Below are 17,814 nucleotides of genomic sequence, written 5' to 3' on the forward strand. Positions count from 1 at the left end.
ATTTCCTCTAGAGATAATTCACCTGTTGTTCTGTCATGCTTTGTGATGAACAATTGTCTGGAAATCTATATACCCATGCATTTACTCTCCTGAGTGTTTGCCAACTTGAGTATCTACTTGGTTCAAGTCTCCATGATTGTTCATTGCTCACGGCAAGTACGGCAGACGTTTTTGTCACTTTTTCTTTGTCACTTTTTTGTTTGTCATTCTGCCATGTTACTTTTTGTTCTGGCCATTCTGTTTCTTCTTTTTGAAGAAATTCAGGGCCTGACCACCATAACTTCTTGTTATGCACCTGAGATGCATGAACTCCTCGTGACAACCATCCTCGATATCTCCAGGGTATGCGTTCCGAAAAGTCTCCACTATACCCTGGATGCATCTACGGCTCATCCCGATAAATTTATTACCTCCCTTGGCTGGCTTTTTATCCAATCAGGTGTCTACGCTGGGAAGTTGAGCGAACCAATCACAACTCACTTTCGCTTTTTAAATTCTCTAACCGATTAAACTTGGCAAACAAACCATGCGTAGGTTCTCTGAAAGAGGTAGATGAATTTCTTGCATATGTTTTAAAAAAGGTTTCGGACCTATAAAGTTGCATGTATGATTTCCCCAAATTGTGAGTCGCACGGCGAGCAAACATTCGCAGTTGCAACTGCTACCTTTGTTGACACTGGCAAGTTCGGTTATAACGGCGACCACTCTGACTGGCTAATGTGAGAAAGCAGAGACAGCAAAGGAAGGTAATAAATTGATCGGGATGAGCCGTAGATGCATCCAGGGTATAGTGGAGACTTTTCGGAACGTATACGCTGGAGATATCGAGGATGCGTGACAACAGGTCAGCAGGATTTTCTTCTGAGGGAACATGCCCCCATTGTGAGGGATTGGTAACTGACTGTATTTCTCCAATTCTATTGGCAACAAATACTTTGAAAGATCTGCTGTTGCTCCTTATCCAGCATAGTACATTTAAACTGTCTGACCAAAATCTAACCTTTTGAATTTCAACATTCAGTGCTTTTGTCACTCTCAAGGCTAACCCCAGACCAACTACGGCAGCCATCAGTTCTAATCGTGGAATGCTGACTGCCTTCAGCGGCGCTACACGACTTTTAGCGAACACTAAACGACTTGATTTCCTTGACAGAAAAGGATGAACTGCATACACAACCGCGCCATAAGCATTTTGCGATGCATCTACAAACACATGATATGAAACGAGATAAGTATTATCCGAGCACAAACACCTAGGTACTTTAAAAGCATGCATTTCCTTTACTTCTTCTACCCATTTCCACAGCTTGTCTTTCAGATCTCCGGTTATTTCAACATCCCAGTCAACACCAGATGTCCACAGCTCCTGTAGCAGTATTTTAGCTGTGATGGTAAATGGAGCAACAAACCCCAATGGATCAAACAGTTTTGCAATATTGCTCAAGAATGTTCTTTTTGTGATTTTTACATCAGCTGCTGGAAGTTCAGATTTGAACCTGAACACATCTGTTTCAGCAATCCATAATAATCCTAGGGTTTTCATTGAAGGCAAGTAACCTTTGCTCAGATCAACTTCAGATCCTCTATCTTCTGGTGGTATTTTTTCAAGCACCTTACACGAATCCGATAACCACTTCCGAGCGTGCATTCCAGCTTTGGACCATAACTCTGACAACTGTCTGTAGAGTTCTACACCTTTGTCTTCATTCTCGACAGATTCCATACTATCATCCATATAGGTTGACTTTGTCACTGTTTCTGCTGCTAAAGGTAAGTCTTCAGCATGTTTCTTTACATGTTCTTGCGTGACTTATTGAGCTAAGAAAACAGACGACGTGACCCCAAATACTACACGATTAAATTCGTATATTTCAGGTGGTTCGTTCATTTTTTAGGATCGCCACAGGAACCTGTGGTATGGCCTATCACTTTCTGGTATTTTGATTTGCAAGTACATGGCCTCAATATCACAAATAAGTGAAACTGGATGCATTCTAAAGCGAAGCAAGACATCAAGTAAATCACGCTGTAATTTTGGACCAGGTTAGATTGCAACATTTAAAGATATGCCTTCATACTTTGCTGATGCATCAAACACTAATCTGACTTTAGTAGCCAGTCTATCAGGGCGTATGACTGGAAAATGAGGTAGGTACCACTTCCCGCTCTCAGTATTCTCATCAGAAGGAACTTTGCGAATGTATCCTTTTTGCAAATATTGCTGTATAATGTCATCATATGCCATAGCTTTACACAGTTTCTTTTCTATGCTTATCAACCGTCGAAGAGCCATGTCATAATTATCAGGCAAATGTTGAACATTATCTTTCCATGGAATGCCAACTTCATAACGTTCATGTTCAAACAACAACGTCTCCTGCACATTTGCGATAGCATTCCTGTCATCAGGCGACAGCATGATCTCTGATGTATAGTTCTCAACATCCCAAAAGCTATTCATTAAGGTATTCAGTTCTACTTCTACCTCATTTGTGAAATATGCATCTGCAAATCCAGTATGAGGATTCTTTCCTGTCTCAATGTTGCCAATACATGTCCATCCTAAAGGAGTCCTTCTTGCAACTGGCTGTCCCGGGTTTACTTTAACCTCTTCATATGAGCAATGCAAGTCTAAGTGGTCAATACCTATCAACAAATCAACAGATGGATTTTCCCCTTTGTTTGGGAATTCAATGTGCTGCAAATGCATCCATTTGTTCTTATACCTTTCCCAATCAATGACTGTCATGTTCCCTGTGACCTTTGTTGTTGTCAGTGCTGTTAGATTTGTATTTTCAGAACCATCCATACTTTGAAGTCCAACTTCTACAGGATTAGTTTCAAAAGTTTCCATTTTTCCATTCAATACATTCACAGAGTGAGTGAGTTCATATTTATCGTCACATCGGCAATATTGCAGCCATATCGTGACGAGAACAAGTCATAATGACAGTGTAGAATGAATGAATAAAACCCTGTTGAAGAAGAACAGTAAAACCACTAGTAAATATCACAGATATCCATTTAAGACTAGTAATTAAATCTAAAACAGTTTAACTATAGAGGACAATACAATATCAAAATGGGCTATAGATTGCCAACAACTGAAGGTAGATCACCATACTAGGGACCATGGGTACTTTTGCTACCTGCATGGACCCTAGCTGGATTTACACCATCCCCTCAGTCGCTAGCAATTTAGGCACATTTAGCCATGTATTTAAAAGGACACATATACTACGATTAAAAAAGCGAAGAGTTTGAATTTACTTTGAATGTTTGTGGATTTACGTACCCTCTCAGAAGGTCAATAATTTTACAGTACTTTAACCTCCCTCGAGGATACAGCCACTAACAATCTTAGTTATCAATTTAAACCTTCAATCATAAAATATTCATCTATTTACAAGTCTGATATCAAATCTAAGTCTTTTAAAAATGCAAGAATTAAACGAGAATTTCATCACAAGGGATGCAGAATGGAAGATCCTCACCTTTCAATAAGTATTCATGAGTATATCTCGTATGGCCAATACGACATCGCTGCATGATGACCTCTTCAAATCTGGACTGACAACCCAAGTAGGTATAACCAATATACGGTTTTATTTCATGTAATTTATTTATACCTACTTGGGTGTCCCACTTCTTTTGCATCAGATCACGGATGTAAGTTCTAATGCTAATGAGTATGGAATAAGAAGTGGTGTCACAGATTTGTTGAGTGCTGCTTTAGCAGCAAGGTCAGCCAGTGTGTTACCAGAAATGCCTACATGGCTGGGTAACCAACAAAAGACGATGTTGTATTGGCCAGTAGCAAGATCATTATACAATTCAATAATTTCAAGTAAAAGTGGATGTTTGCAAGAAATACTTTTAATAGCTTGAAGGCAAGAAAGAGAGTCCGAATAGATTATATACTGTTTATGTTTGGGGTGTCTTTGAACATATTTAAGAGCCGTTAATATGGCGTTAGCTTCAGCTGTGAAAATAGAGCTGTTATATGGTAATCTCGAAGATATTGTTCTGGATCCAATGACAGTGGCACAAGCTACTGCGCCACCGTCCTTGGACCCATCGGTAAATATGGGTTTGTAATTGCTATATTTACTTTTTAATTGATTATATTCTTGTTTATATTGTAATTGATTAGTTTCTGACTTCTTAGACTGTGTAAGAGTTAAACCAACTTGTGGCCGCACTAGTTGCCCAGGAGGAGAGGAAAACAAACGCGAAGGAGATATAGTCTCCAACTCAATGCCAGCACCAGAAAGGAATGGTTTAACCCTAAGCACAAGAGGTGGAACAAGAGAAGATTTCTTAGTATATAAATCCTCATAGAGGGGATTAAAGACACAGTTAAAAGCAGGATTAGACTTGTTAGAAAAAACGTTTTGTAATATATTGTACAGATAATTTTATACGGCGTTGTGAAAGAGATGGTTCATCTGTCTCGACGTAAAGACTGTCCACGGGAGAGGTTCTAAAGGATCCGAGACAGAGTCTAAGACCTTGGTGGTGGACAGAATCTAATAGTTTTAAGTTGCTTTTACAGGCTCCCCCATATACGATGCACCCATAATCAAGCTTTGAGCGGACCAGTGATCTATATAGGTGAAGCAGAGTAGCTTGATCACCTCCCCATTTTGAATTGGAAAAAACTTTTAGTAAATCCAGAGCCTTCAAGCATTTATTTTTGAGGTATTTAATGTGTGGAATAAAAGTTAAATGGGAGTGCCATTTAGAAACAGTTCTGGGTCCTTATGTGGCTTATATTTTCTACAGAAGTGTAGACAATTAGTTTTGGACTGAGAAAATTTAAATCCATTTTCGAGACACCATTTATTTACTTTGTTTAAACACAACTGTAGTTGCCGTTCAATAGTATGCATATTTTTACCGCGACAAGAAATATTAAAATCATCCACGAAAAGCGACCCATCAATTGAATCGTTTAAAACCTTGGACAAACTGTTAATCTTAATGCTAAACAGTGTGACAGACAAAATACTGCCCTGTGGAACACCCTGATCCTGATTGTAATGATCAGACAGGGTTGAACCCACTCGGACCTGAAACTGTCGGTCATTTAAAAAGTTGGATATAAATTGAGGTAAACGACCTCGTAATCCAAAGTCGTGTAAATCTTTTAAAATTCCATGTTTCCAAGTTGTGTCATACGCTTTTTCTAAATCAAAAAAGATTGACACTGCATGTTGTTTATTAATTATGGCATTTTCGCAAAAGATTCTAAACGCACTAAATGATCGATAGTACTTCTGTTTTTACGGAAACCGCATTGTATATCTGTTATGAGGTTATTGATTTCCAAGTACCAAACAAGTCGATTATTTATCATGCGTTCCATGGTCTTGCAAACACAGCTAGTTAGTGAAATGGGCCTATAATTAGAAGGGTTAGTGTGATCACGTCCAGGTTTAGGAATGGGAACAATAATAGCATCACGCCACGACGAAGGGAATTTTCCACTTTTCCAAATGTTATCAAAAATATATAATAGTGTCTCCAAACATGAGTCTGGCAAGTGTTTGGGGAGTTGATAATGTATACCATCAGCTCCAGAAGCAGTATCATGAGCCTGATTAAGAGCAGTGTGAAGTTCATATATCGAAAATGTTTCATTGTAGTCTTCTCCATTATCTGAAGTGAAATTAATAGGTGTCTTTTCCTGCTGTTTTTGATATTTTTGGAATTCAGGTACATAATTAGATGAGGAAGAGTGTTTGGCCAACGTCTCACCAAGTTTATTTGCAATATCTAGTCAATAATTGGTTCCCATCTTTCAGATGGTGGATACTAGATTTTGATCCTTTACCCTTGATTTTCTGGATCATATTCCACACCTTTGATATCGGCGTTCAAAATTTTAAATTTATCTAAATTGTGGACCATAGGATGGCGACGAAAGTAATGTTCAGCTTTCTTCCGTGCCTTCCTAGCCTTTTTGCATTTATCTGTAAACCATGGTTTTCGTATGTGAGGAATTGAAGAGGACTTTGGGATACACTCATCAGCGATAGTATTTAACTTATCTGAGAAACATTTAATGGCATCAGGAATGTCATTGAAAAGTACAGGTTTAAGTTGTTCAGTACAGAGAATTTCATACAGAGGCCAGTTAGCCTTTTTAAAATTCCATCTTGATGATGGAGGAACGTCAGATGGATTCACAGGTTTTAGTATTGTTGGGAAATGGTCACTTCCACAGAGGTCGTCATGGACTGACCATTCAAATTCATTCAACAGGTTGGAGTCAGTTAGTGACAAATCAAGAGGTGAATATGTTCCTGTACCAGGATGTAAATACGTGTTTGAACCGTCATTATAAATGCATAAATCATTGTTTGAAATAAAATCCTCCAGCATTTTACCTTTGGTGTTTGTATTAGCGCTACCCCAGAGTGGGTTGTGGCTATTCAAATCACCCATGATTAAACATGGTTTAGGTAGCTGATCATAGAGAGCCTGTAAATCAGTTAGTTGAACAGTTGATGACGGTGAAATGTATAAGGAGCATAAAGTAAAAGCAACCTGTAATGTAAGTCGCAGTGCAACGACTTGGAGATTTGTTTTAAGTGGAATTGGACTGTGGATAACATTGTTCGTCACCAGGATTGATGATCCACCAGAGGCTCTATCACCCGGAGGAGAGAAACAGTGATACGCATTGAACTGACGGAGGTCAAAATTATCGGTCTGTTTCAGATAAGTTTCTTGGATGCAGAACGCCGACGGTATAAAATCTTGGTTTAATAAGGGTAGATCATTTAAATTATTCCGGAGTCCTCTACAATTCCACTGAATTATAGCAGAAGACATTATTTCCTTGGTGGATGTACAGGAGATCTACCCCTCATTTTCCTTGTGGGTGACAAGCTATGAGTCCGACCTTGGATGTGGTCGGACACATCCATGGCCTCAAGTGATCCAAACATATTATATAGTTGGACCTGGTCTTTAGACCCCTTAGGAGGCCTGTTACGTTGATTTTTCTTCGTGATTTCATTGCTCGATCTGGATGTAGTGTTCACTTTTGACTTCACATTAGAGTCTGATTTAGATGCCTGTTTCTGAGAAGCCGATGAATCCTTCCCAGAGGATACCTTAGACTGAAGAATAGTTTGTACGCTGGAAGTTTCGTTTGAAGAATTCGCCTGTATTTCAGCAGACAGCAATGTTGGAGCTGATGTACTAGCCCACGTGTAATCCGTTTGACAACCGACTGAACTGCATGACACGTGTTTTGGTTTAGAGGCCTGAACAGAAGCAGAAACAACAGCAGCATAACTCGGGCCCGACTGTTCTTGTGCCAGAACGATCTGTTTTGCTTCAAAGAACGAAACGGTTTGCTCATGCTTCACCCGTGAAATCTTTGATTGTAACTTCCAGGAAGGACATTCCTTGGATGAAGAGGGATGGCAACCAGAGCAGTTTACACATACAGGTGTGTTCTCACAAAGGGTACTATCTTTGCACGCTCCAGCGCATCGTTGGCATGCAGCTGGATTGTGGCATGACTTGGATCCGTGCCCATACTTTTGGCAATTATAGCACCTCAAGGGGTTGGGGATAAAAGTATCAACCCTTAAGTTGCAGTATCCTGCTTTCAGAGATTTTGGAGGCATGGAGAGACAAAATGTAAACAAGTAAGTATTTGTCTTGAAGACACCATTATTCTTTTTGACTGTAAAGCGTTTAACATAAGTAACGCCGTGTGATTGTAGTTCAGTAACTATGCCAAGTTCACTCATGTCTGTAAGGCAACGTCCAGTATCACGGACGATGCCTTTGCTGGTATTTAATGTCCTGTGAGGGGACACCTCTACAGGAACATTTGCTAGAGACTTTGTTTTGAGCAGAAATTTGGACTGTATTTCTTTCCTGCATTCGATTAGCATGGAACCAGATCTCAACTTTTTAAATGTCTTTCACCTCCCCAACCAAACCTTCAATGCCTTGTGACACAGCAAAGGGATTTAACTTGAGAGGGCCCCCTTCAGGGGCACACATCACAATGAAACGAGGTCAATTGTCAGGGTTACTGGACGTTGTATGCAACTCATCATCTGGAGATAACGAATCATCAGATTCGTGTGATCGTTTTTTAAGTGGGGGTGCCATGGTAGAAAAATACATGATTCACCCTCCTAGCTCCCCACCCACCATGGAGTGTCAACAAGGACGATGCTTCATGCCTGTTGATCTTCTGCAGACGGCACCAAGGATACTAGGAGGGTATACTCAAGCAGAAAATATCTTGAAATGATATATCCCACCAGAGTGGCCCATGAGCCACCGCCTTCTGGGCATAAGACTCTAGGCAAAGTTCACAACATCAGATTTCAAAATCAATAAACATTTTAGATGAGCAATTAAGCCAAGACCGACAGTAAAACAAGATCAAATCAAATTTGTGCAATGACATATATAGAAAAGCCATGCACAGGGCTTGGCATGACCAGCCGATTGGTCGAACCGGGCCCATTCGACCACCCGTCTAGGCGAAGTCAGGGCCAAAGTGGTGTATTGAGCAACAGGAACACGGTTGCAAGCTCCTATTGCCCTCAACCACCAGGATCCCGTCCTCCGCCGACACAGGGCCGCAACCCACGGCAAACAGGTTGGTGGACCAAATATCCCCCCGGGTCCACCACGGGGGTGTCGGCGAGCTCTTAGCATTACCTAGCACCCACCACGAGGAGGTGGCTCGCCACGGGTGCCGGCACGATTTAGAACCGTGGCCATATTTCTGACATCTGTAGCATCTCAAGGGATTAGGGATAAATGTATCCACCCTCAAGTTGCAGTACCCAGCTTTCAATGATTGTGGATGCACTGGGAGACCCAAAGTAAATAGATAAGTGTTAGTGTTTGTGATTTGATCATTCTGTTTGAAAGTGAAACGTTTAACACTAGTGACTCCTTGGGAACATAGTCCTTTAACAATGTCAGCTTCTGTCATATCAGAAAGGCAACGCCCATTGTCACGGACGATGCCCTTAGAATTATTTAGTGATTTGTGAGGAGAAACCTCAACTGGAATATTGGCTAGAGATTTGGCTGAAAGCAGGATCTGTGATTGGATTTGTTTCCTACACTCGATGAGCAGAGAACCAGATCGTAGTTTCTTAATTTCTTTTACCTCACCGACCAAACCTTCAACACCCTTAGCTACAGCAAAGGGGTTTAGCCGTAGAGGACCACCATCAGGTGCTGTCATGACAACGAAACGTGGCCAGTTTTCATTGGTGATGAGAGCTGTGGGAGTCTCATCCTCCGACGAGAACGAATCATCAGACTCGTGGGAACGTTTTTTGAGTGGGGGTGCCATGTTAGAAGTATATATGATTCACCCTCCTAGCTCCCCAACCACCACGGAGTGTCAACAAGGACGATGTCATATGTCTGTGGATCTCCAACAGACGACACCAGGGATACTAGGAGGGTATACGCAAGCAGGAATAATCTTGAAAAGATAGATCTTACCAGATTGGCCCATGAGTCACCGCCTTCTGGCACAGGACTCTAGGCAAATGAACAATTCAATAAATTGTCGTATCATAAAAATAAATGGCCAAGGCCAGAGTATACATTCCAAAATTCCAAATATGTGCATAAATACTTACCATGCACAGGGCTTGGCGTGACCAGCCGATTGGTAGAATCGGGCCTATTCTACCACCCGTCTAGGTGAAGTCAGGGCCAAAGTGGTGTGTTGAGCAACAGGAACATGGTTATAGGCTCCTATTGCCCTCAACCACCAGGATCCCCTTCTCCACCGACACAGGGCCGCAACCCACGGCAAACGGGTTGGTGGACCAAATATCCCCCCGGGTCCACTACGGGGGTGTCGGCGAGCACTTGGCGTTACCCAGCACCCACCACGAGGAGGTGGCTCGCCACGGGTGCCAATACATTCACAGATATTCTCTGTAAATGTCCTAACTCTGCAGCTACATCTGCATTTATGTATGATCTTGTACTAGCGTCATCTAGCAAGGCATTAACAGTGACGTGTTTGTTGCCATTTGACAGTATCACTGGTAGAGTGCGAAGTGCCATTACTGCCTTCTGCGCTACATTTGGTAAAGTGGTGTGGGACCTTTCACTTTGATCCTTTTGAATATCCTTAGTATCACTGATATTCTTAGGACATTCATTTTCTATCCTAGACCCTTTTGACATTATATCATTTCTACCATATGTGCCACCTTTTTGCTGTGAAGCAATCTGTTGTGGTTGATCTTACATCCGCCAATTCCACATTGTGACATCCGTTTACATGTTTTACTACTATGGTTTCTACCAAGACAGCGGAAGCAAAGATTTGCTTTCTTTGCAGCATCCCATCTGTCAGAAATGCCCATGGCTCTAAAGATATTACATCTCCAGATTTCATGATGTTCTTTACAAAGACTACAGCTTCTTTCCTTACTCTGGGAGGTGTTACTTGATTCTATTTTTGAACTAACGAATGTACATGACAACCTTTTCTTTTGATCTGACTGGTGAACCTTTGGTTCTGACTTACCTTTTTTAACAACACCATGAATTGATTCTGAAGCGATGGTGAGGAATTCTGCTTCCTGTATAACCCACGTTCTCAAAGCTCCCACAGATTCTTGTCTGTCATTTTCAAAAACCCATCTCTGATAACGTGCAACCATTGATTCCGTCATCTTTTTAAGGAGACTATTGTAGAACAAACCATTTCCCAACTCTTCAATTCTATCATTTTCTCTCAGATTGACAACAGCAATATCTAACATGTCTGCAAACCGTTCAACATCTCTGGCAACACCTTCACGAATAGGTTTGAAATTGTTCAACTCTTCCATATGAATAGCCATCTGACGTCTTTTACCACCATGTTTTCTCTTTAACCTATCAAGTGCAACATCATAGGCAACAGCACTATGGCCTAAACTTTCAACCACCTTCAGTGCTTCACCTGCTAGATACTGTCCCACCTGCAGGAGCTTATATACCGAAGTTGCTGGAGACTGGAGACTGATCTACACATGTCATGAAAGCGGCCTTCCAACTCTCATATGTTTTTACATCCCCATGAAACACCGGTATTGAAACACGTTTTAGTTGTTTCCACATGTCATTACCAACTGCAATGTTTTGCTCTCCTGTATTTTCAAACCTACCTTCATTGGGATTTGGAAACTCAAAGTGATCTTCAATGTCGCACAAACCTGCGACGCTTCCCATATTTCCACCTACTTGAGACTGTTTCACAGAATACCCTTTCTTACAGCTATATTTTTGTTCACCACGGTTGTGATCTCTGCTCATACCACTTGTTACCTTCATATTTCTATTGAAGATATGTCTTTTTTCAGTATCTACAGTTTGACCTTTTGGGGTTTCAGGTTTGTCATCACCTTTGAACAATCTGGACAATCTATGGCTAGAGAGTGAGCAAGTGCTTGAACCACTATCTAAGTAATCCTGTGCTAGTTCTATCACTTCAGACGTTTCAGCTTCAAGTTTTGATATTTCAGCATCAACCTTCTTCACATTATCCATATCATGCGCATCTGTGTAAGCCTGTGTAAGCTTCACAATAATATCCATGGCTTTCACCTGTAGTGAACTAACTTGGTCAATACCTTCCCTAAGTGCATTTCGTGTTGACATATCTTGTTCAATTAGAGTGTTCAGCTTATTTTTTCCTTTGGTGAAGGCACATTTAGCTTTTGTTTTTTCCTGTTTAAGGCTGCGAATATGTTGGTCCAGAACTTCACTTTCTTTTGGAGGTTCCATTCTATGTGTCACTGACACTGATTCAGCCATAATGTGAATATTAACCTGCTCACACACTAAATTTAGCAAAATTGAACTAAATTTCAAAATAGCATTCAAACTCACCTTTTTCCTATTCTATTCACAAGACCCGTGAAGGTCCCGGGGTAGAATAGGCCTTCAGCAACCCATGCTTGCCATAAAAGGTGACTATGCTTGTCGTAAGAGGCGACTAACGGGATCGGGTGGTCAGACTAGCTGACTTGGTTGACACATGTCATCGGTTCCCAATTGCGCAGATCGATGCTCATGTTGTTGATCACTGGATTGTCTGGTCCAGACTCGATTATTTACAGACCGTCGCCATATAGCTGGAATATTGCTAAGTGCGACGTAAAACTAAACTCACTCACTCACTCTATTCACAAACTACAAACGAAGTTTCAAAATACTATTCAAACTCACCTGTATCCTGCTCTAAGTACAGATGCTATCACTGAAACTATTTACATTCAACAACTAAGCTGGGTAACAGGCCCAACCACGCTCTGCTACCATGAAATGGAATGAAGATACTCCAAATATCACAAACACAATTAGCTCTAAATCAAATTCACATTTTATTAAATCTATTGAACTATACAGTTTACTCTTACTATTTTTATTCACATACTTTGAAGTTCACTTTAAGTAGTAACTATTATGTTGCTTTTTACGCAACGTTTCTATTACAAATCCCCCTATTGTAATTGGTCCCGGGGTAGAATAGGCCTTCAGCAACCCATGCTTGCCATAAAAGGCGACTCAGCTTGTCGTAAGAGGCGACTAACGGGATCGGGTGGTCAGGGTCACTTGGTTGACGCGTGTCATCGGTTCCCAATTGCGCAGATCGATGCTCATGTTGTTGGTCACTGGATTGTCTGGTCCAGACTCGATTTTTTACAGACCGCCGCCATATAGCTGTAATATTGCTGAGTGCGGCGTAAAACTAAACTCACTCACTCACCCCTATTGTAATTACCTGTTGCTACCTTGCGATACAAGTCCCAACGAACGCCAAACATACAAGAACTGACGCGTTCCGTCCCTTATGCACGTGAAAAGCAAAGTTTGTCTCTGGATGCGTTTTTGCGCAGTGTTCTCCCTGCTGCGTTTGTTCAACAGCTTTCCTGTCCACATACTGTCACAACATGTAAATTGAAACAAATTCTTAATGACCACTTCATCTAAGTAAAAACACAGGCATACTGTCACAACGTGTAAATTGAAACAAATTCTTAATGACCGCTTCATCTAAGTAAAAAACACAGGCATACTGTCACAAGATGTAAATTGAAACCAATTCTTAATGACCACTCCATCTAAGTAAAAACACAGGCATACTGTCACACGATGTAAACTGAAACAAATTCTTAATGACCGCTTCATCTAAATAAAAACACAGGCGTGCTGTCACAACATGTAAAGTGAAACACATTCTTAATGACCGCTTCATCTAAGTAAAAACACAGGCATACTGTCACACGATGTAAATTGAAACAAATTCTTAATGATCGCTTCATCTAAGTAAAAACACAGGCGTACTGTCACAACATGTAAAGTGAAACACATTCTTAATGACCACTTCATCAAAGTAAAAACACAGGCATACTGCCACAACATGTAAATTGAAACAAATTCTTAATGACTGCTTCATCTAAGTAAAAACACAGGCATACTGTCACAACATGTAAATTGAAACACATTCTTAATGACCGCTTCATCAAAGTAAAAACAGAGGCGCACTGTCACAACATGTAAATTGAAACCAATTCGTAATGACCGCTTCATCTAAGTAAAAACACAGGCATGCTGTCACAACATGTAAATTGAAACAAATTCTTAATGACCGCTTCATCTAAGTAAAAACACAGGCATACTGTCACAACATGTAAATTGAAACACATTCTTAATGACCGCTTCATCAAAGTAAAAACACAGGCATGCTGTCACAACATGTAAATTGAAACAAATTCTTAATGACCGCTTCATCTAAGTAAAAACACAGGCATACTGTCACAACATGTAAATTGAAACAAATTCTTAATGACCGCTTCATCTAAGTAAAAACACAGGCATACTGTCACACGATGTAAATTGAAACAAATTCTTAATGACCGCTTCATCTAAGTAAAAACACAGGCGTACTGTCACAACATGTAAAGTGAAACACATTCTTAATGACCGCTTCATCAAAGTAAAAACACAGGCATACTGCCACAACATGTAAATTGAAACAAATTCTTAATGACTGCTTCATCTAAGTAAAAACACAGGCGTACTGTCACAACATGTAAATTGAAACACATTCTTAATGACCGCTTCATCAAAGTAAAAACACAGGCATACTGTCACAACATGTAAATTGAAACACATTCTTAATGACCGCTTCATCAAAGTAAAAACAGAGGCGCACTGTCACAACATGTAAATTGAAACCAATTCGTAATGACCGCTTCATCTAAGTAAAAACACAGGCATGCTGTCACAACATGTAAATTGAAACAAATTCTTAATGACCGCTTCATCTAAGTAAAAGCACAGGCATACTGTCACAACATGTAAATTGAAACACATTCTTAATGACCGCTTCATCAAAGTAAAAACAGAGGCGCACTGTCACAACATGTAAATTGAAACCAATTCGTAATGACCGCTTCATCTAAGTAAAAACACAGGCATGCTGTCACAACATGTAAATTGAAACAAATTCTTAATGACCGCTTCATCTAAGTAAAAACACAGGCATACTGTCACAACATGTAAATTGAAACACATTCTTAATGACCGCTTCATCAAAGTAAAAACACAGGCATGCTGTCACAACATGTAAATTGAAACAAATTCTTAATGACCGCTTCATCTAAGTAAAAACACAGGCATACTGTCACAACATGTAAATTGAAACAAATTCTTAATGACCGCTTCATCTAAGTAAAAACACAGGCGTACTGTCACAACATGTAAATTGAAACAAATTCTTAATGGCCGCTTCATCTAAGTAAAAACACAAGTATACTGTCAAAAGATGTAAATTGAAACCCATTCTTAATGACCGCTTCATCTAAGTAAAAACACAGGCATACTGTCACAACATGTTAATTGAAACATATTCTTAATGACCGCTTCATCTAAGTAAAAACACAGGCATACTGTCACAACATGTAAATTGAAACCCATTCTTAATGACCGCTTCATCAAAGTAAAAACACAGGCGTACTGTCACAACATGTAAATTGAAACAAATTCTTAATGGCCGCTTCATCTAAGTAAAAACACAAGTATACTGTCAAAAGATGTAAATTGAAACCCATTCTTAATGACCGCTTCATCTAAGTAAAAACACAGGCATACTGTCACAACATGTTAATTGAAACATATTCTTAATGACCGCTTCATCTAAGTAAAAACACAGGCATACTGTCACAACATGTAAATTGAAACCCATTCTTAATGACCGCTTCATCAAAGTAAAAACACAGGCGTACTGTCACAACATGTAAATTGAAACAAATTCTTAATGACCGCTTCATCAAAGTAAAAACACAGGCGTACTGTCACAACATGTAAATTGAAACAAATTCGTAATGACTGCTTCATCTAAGTAAAAACACAGGCGTACTGTCACAACATGTAAATTGAAAGAAATTCGTAATGACTGCTTCATGTAAGTAAAAACACAGGCATACTGTCACAAGATGTAAATTGAAACACATTCTTAATCATCTCTCTGGCATCAGATTCTTCTTGCACTCGTTCTAGATAAAGGAAATCACACGTAGATCACAATAATGCAGAGAGAGAGAACATGTAGATGACAAAAATACAGAGGGACACCATGCAGATCACAATAATAAAGAGGGAGACCATGCAGATCACAATAATACAGAGGGAGACCATGCAGATCACAATAATACAGAGGGAGACCATGTAGATCACAATAATACAGAGGGAGACCATGTAGATCACAATAATAAAGAGGGAGACCACGAAGATCACTATAAGAGAGAGGGAGACCATGTAGATCCATCATACAGACGTAGATCATGCAGATCACAATAATACAGAGGGAGACCATGTAGATCACAACGATACAGAGGGAGACCATGTAGATCACAGCAATACAGAGGAAGACGATGTAGATCCATAATACAGACGTAGATCATGCAGATCACAATAATACAGAGGGAGACCATGTAGATCACAGTAATACAGAAGGAGATGATGTAGATCACTATAGTGCAGAGGGAGACCATGTAGATCACAACAATACAGAGGAAGACCATGTAGATCACAACAACACAGAGGAAGACGATGTAGATCCATAATACAGAGGGAGACCATGTAGATCACAATAAAACAGAGGGAGACCATGTAGATCACAGTAATGCAGAGGGAGATGATGTAGATCACTATAGTGCAGAGGGAGACCATGTAGATCAATAATACAGACGTTGACCATGTAGATCACAACAATACAGAGGGAGACCATGCAGATCACTATAATACAGAGGGAGACAATGTAGATCACAACAATACAGAGGGAGACCACGTAGATCCCTATAATACAGAGGGAGACCATGCAGATCACTATAATACAGAAAGAGACCTTGCAGATGGCAATACTACAGAGGGAGACCATGTAGATCGCCCTAATACAGTGGCGTCACTAACTAGACCTACCTGTCATTGGTGACAGGAAATGGTTTCATCAATTCCTGCGAAATACATATCAATGCCGGAAACGAACAGAACATAGTGATTCCAGGAAAGAAGCAGTTAAATATTCGCATGATTTACCATACCTCCTGCCCCTGTACCAGACAATTACGAGAAAACAACTACATCAAATGCATTGGGAAGAATGGTATGGTTATGTATCAAGTGTATAGACTGAACACGATAAAGCTATACGACAAGATAATCGTGTTACTAGCGAGAACTTTCTTATGGGAGCGGAAAGGATTTTAAGGTTTCTATTTACATGAACCAAGTGGACTTCCACGAAACGTATCACTAACAAGGTAGCATTTTCAACACAAATAGTGAACGAACAAAACAGTAACTGTTTGGGTGGAGACAGTAAAACTGCCCCCTTCTCCACTTACCCCTTCCGTTCCCCCACTTCCCTTCCCGCCCTCCCCTCTCCCCCCCCCCCCCCCCCCCCCACTATGCTGCAGATGGGATCCCTGCAACATATGCTTTAGATTGTAGTCCGTAGGTGGTCTTTCGGGATATACTGAAATCAACATATGTTCAACGTGAAGGCAACTTCAATTTACATAATAAAGATTCATTTACAAATGTTACAAAAGTTTCGGTAAACGAATCGGGGTATTTCTTCATGCGACAATAAATGCCCTACTTGGATAACGGGTGATGAATTAAAATCTAACTTTTGGTTCAGGCAACATTGATCAGTTATGAAATCATTTTATACTGTGTATGGGCATCAGGATAGTTCACAAAATGTGGCATCATTCTGATATCCTCCAGTGCAGTGGGCCCTACAGAATGTCAGCAGAAATGATTGGACTCAGCTGTTTTGGACAAGACCATGTGAATGTACTGTCAAAAGAAAAGACAATATCAATGTATTTAGTCTCTGACTTGATCCCCAAAGGCTTCGATATAACCATGATCACGAGAAAAGGGACCAAATGATATCATTGACTGGTAGGACTTCACGTTACTGTGATGTGAGTTACTGAAAGAAATTCAGCGAATCCAGGGGCGTTTGCTGATGGGTGGATCTACAAGCAGCAAAACCCGACAATATCTACTAGATCTTATAATTTTTTATATTGCTTCGAAACGATTAGCCAAACTAGAAACAGACTCTGCTGAATTAGTGATCACATGTTCCTATATCTGATAGTTGCAAACAAGGGAATGGCTGCGTTAAATGTATGAGACATTTTGACAAAAGTGTCAGTTTCCCCAAATGTGCGAAAATATTTCAGATTTCAGGAAAAACACAACAACACCCTTTTCCTACAC

This window comes from Haliotis asinina, chromosome 1, assembly GCF_037392515.1.
Source record: "Haliotis asinina isolate JCU_RB_2024 chromosome 1, JCU_Hal_asi_v2, whole genome shotgun sequence".
NCBI classification, from domain to species: Eukaryota; Metazoa; Mollusca; class Gastropoda; order Lepetellida; family Haliotidae; genus Haliotis; species Haliotis asinina.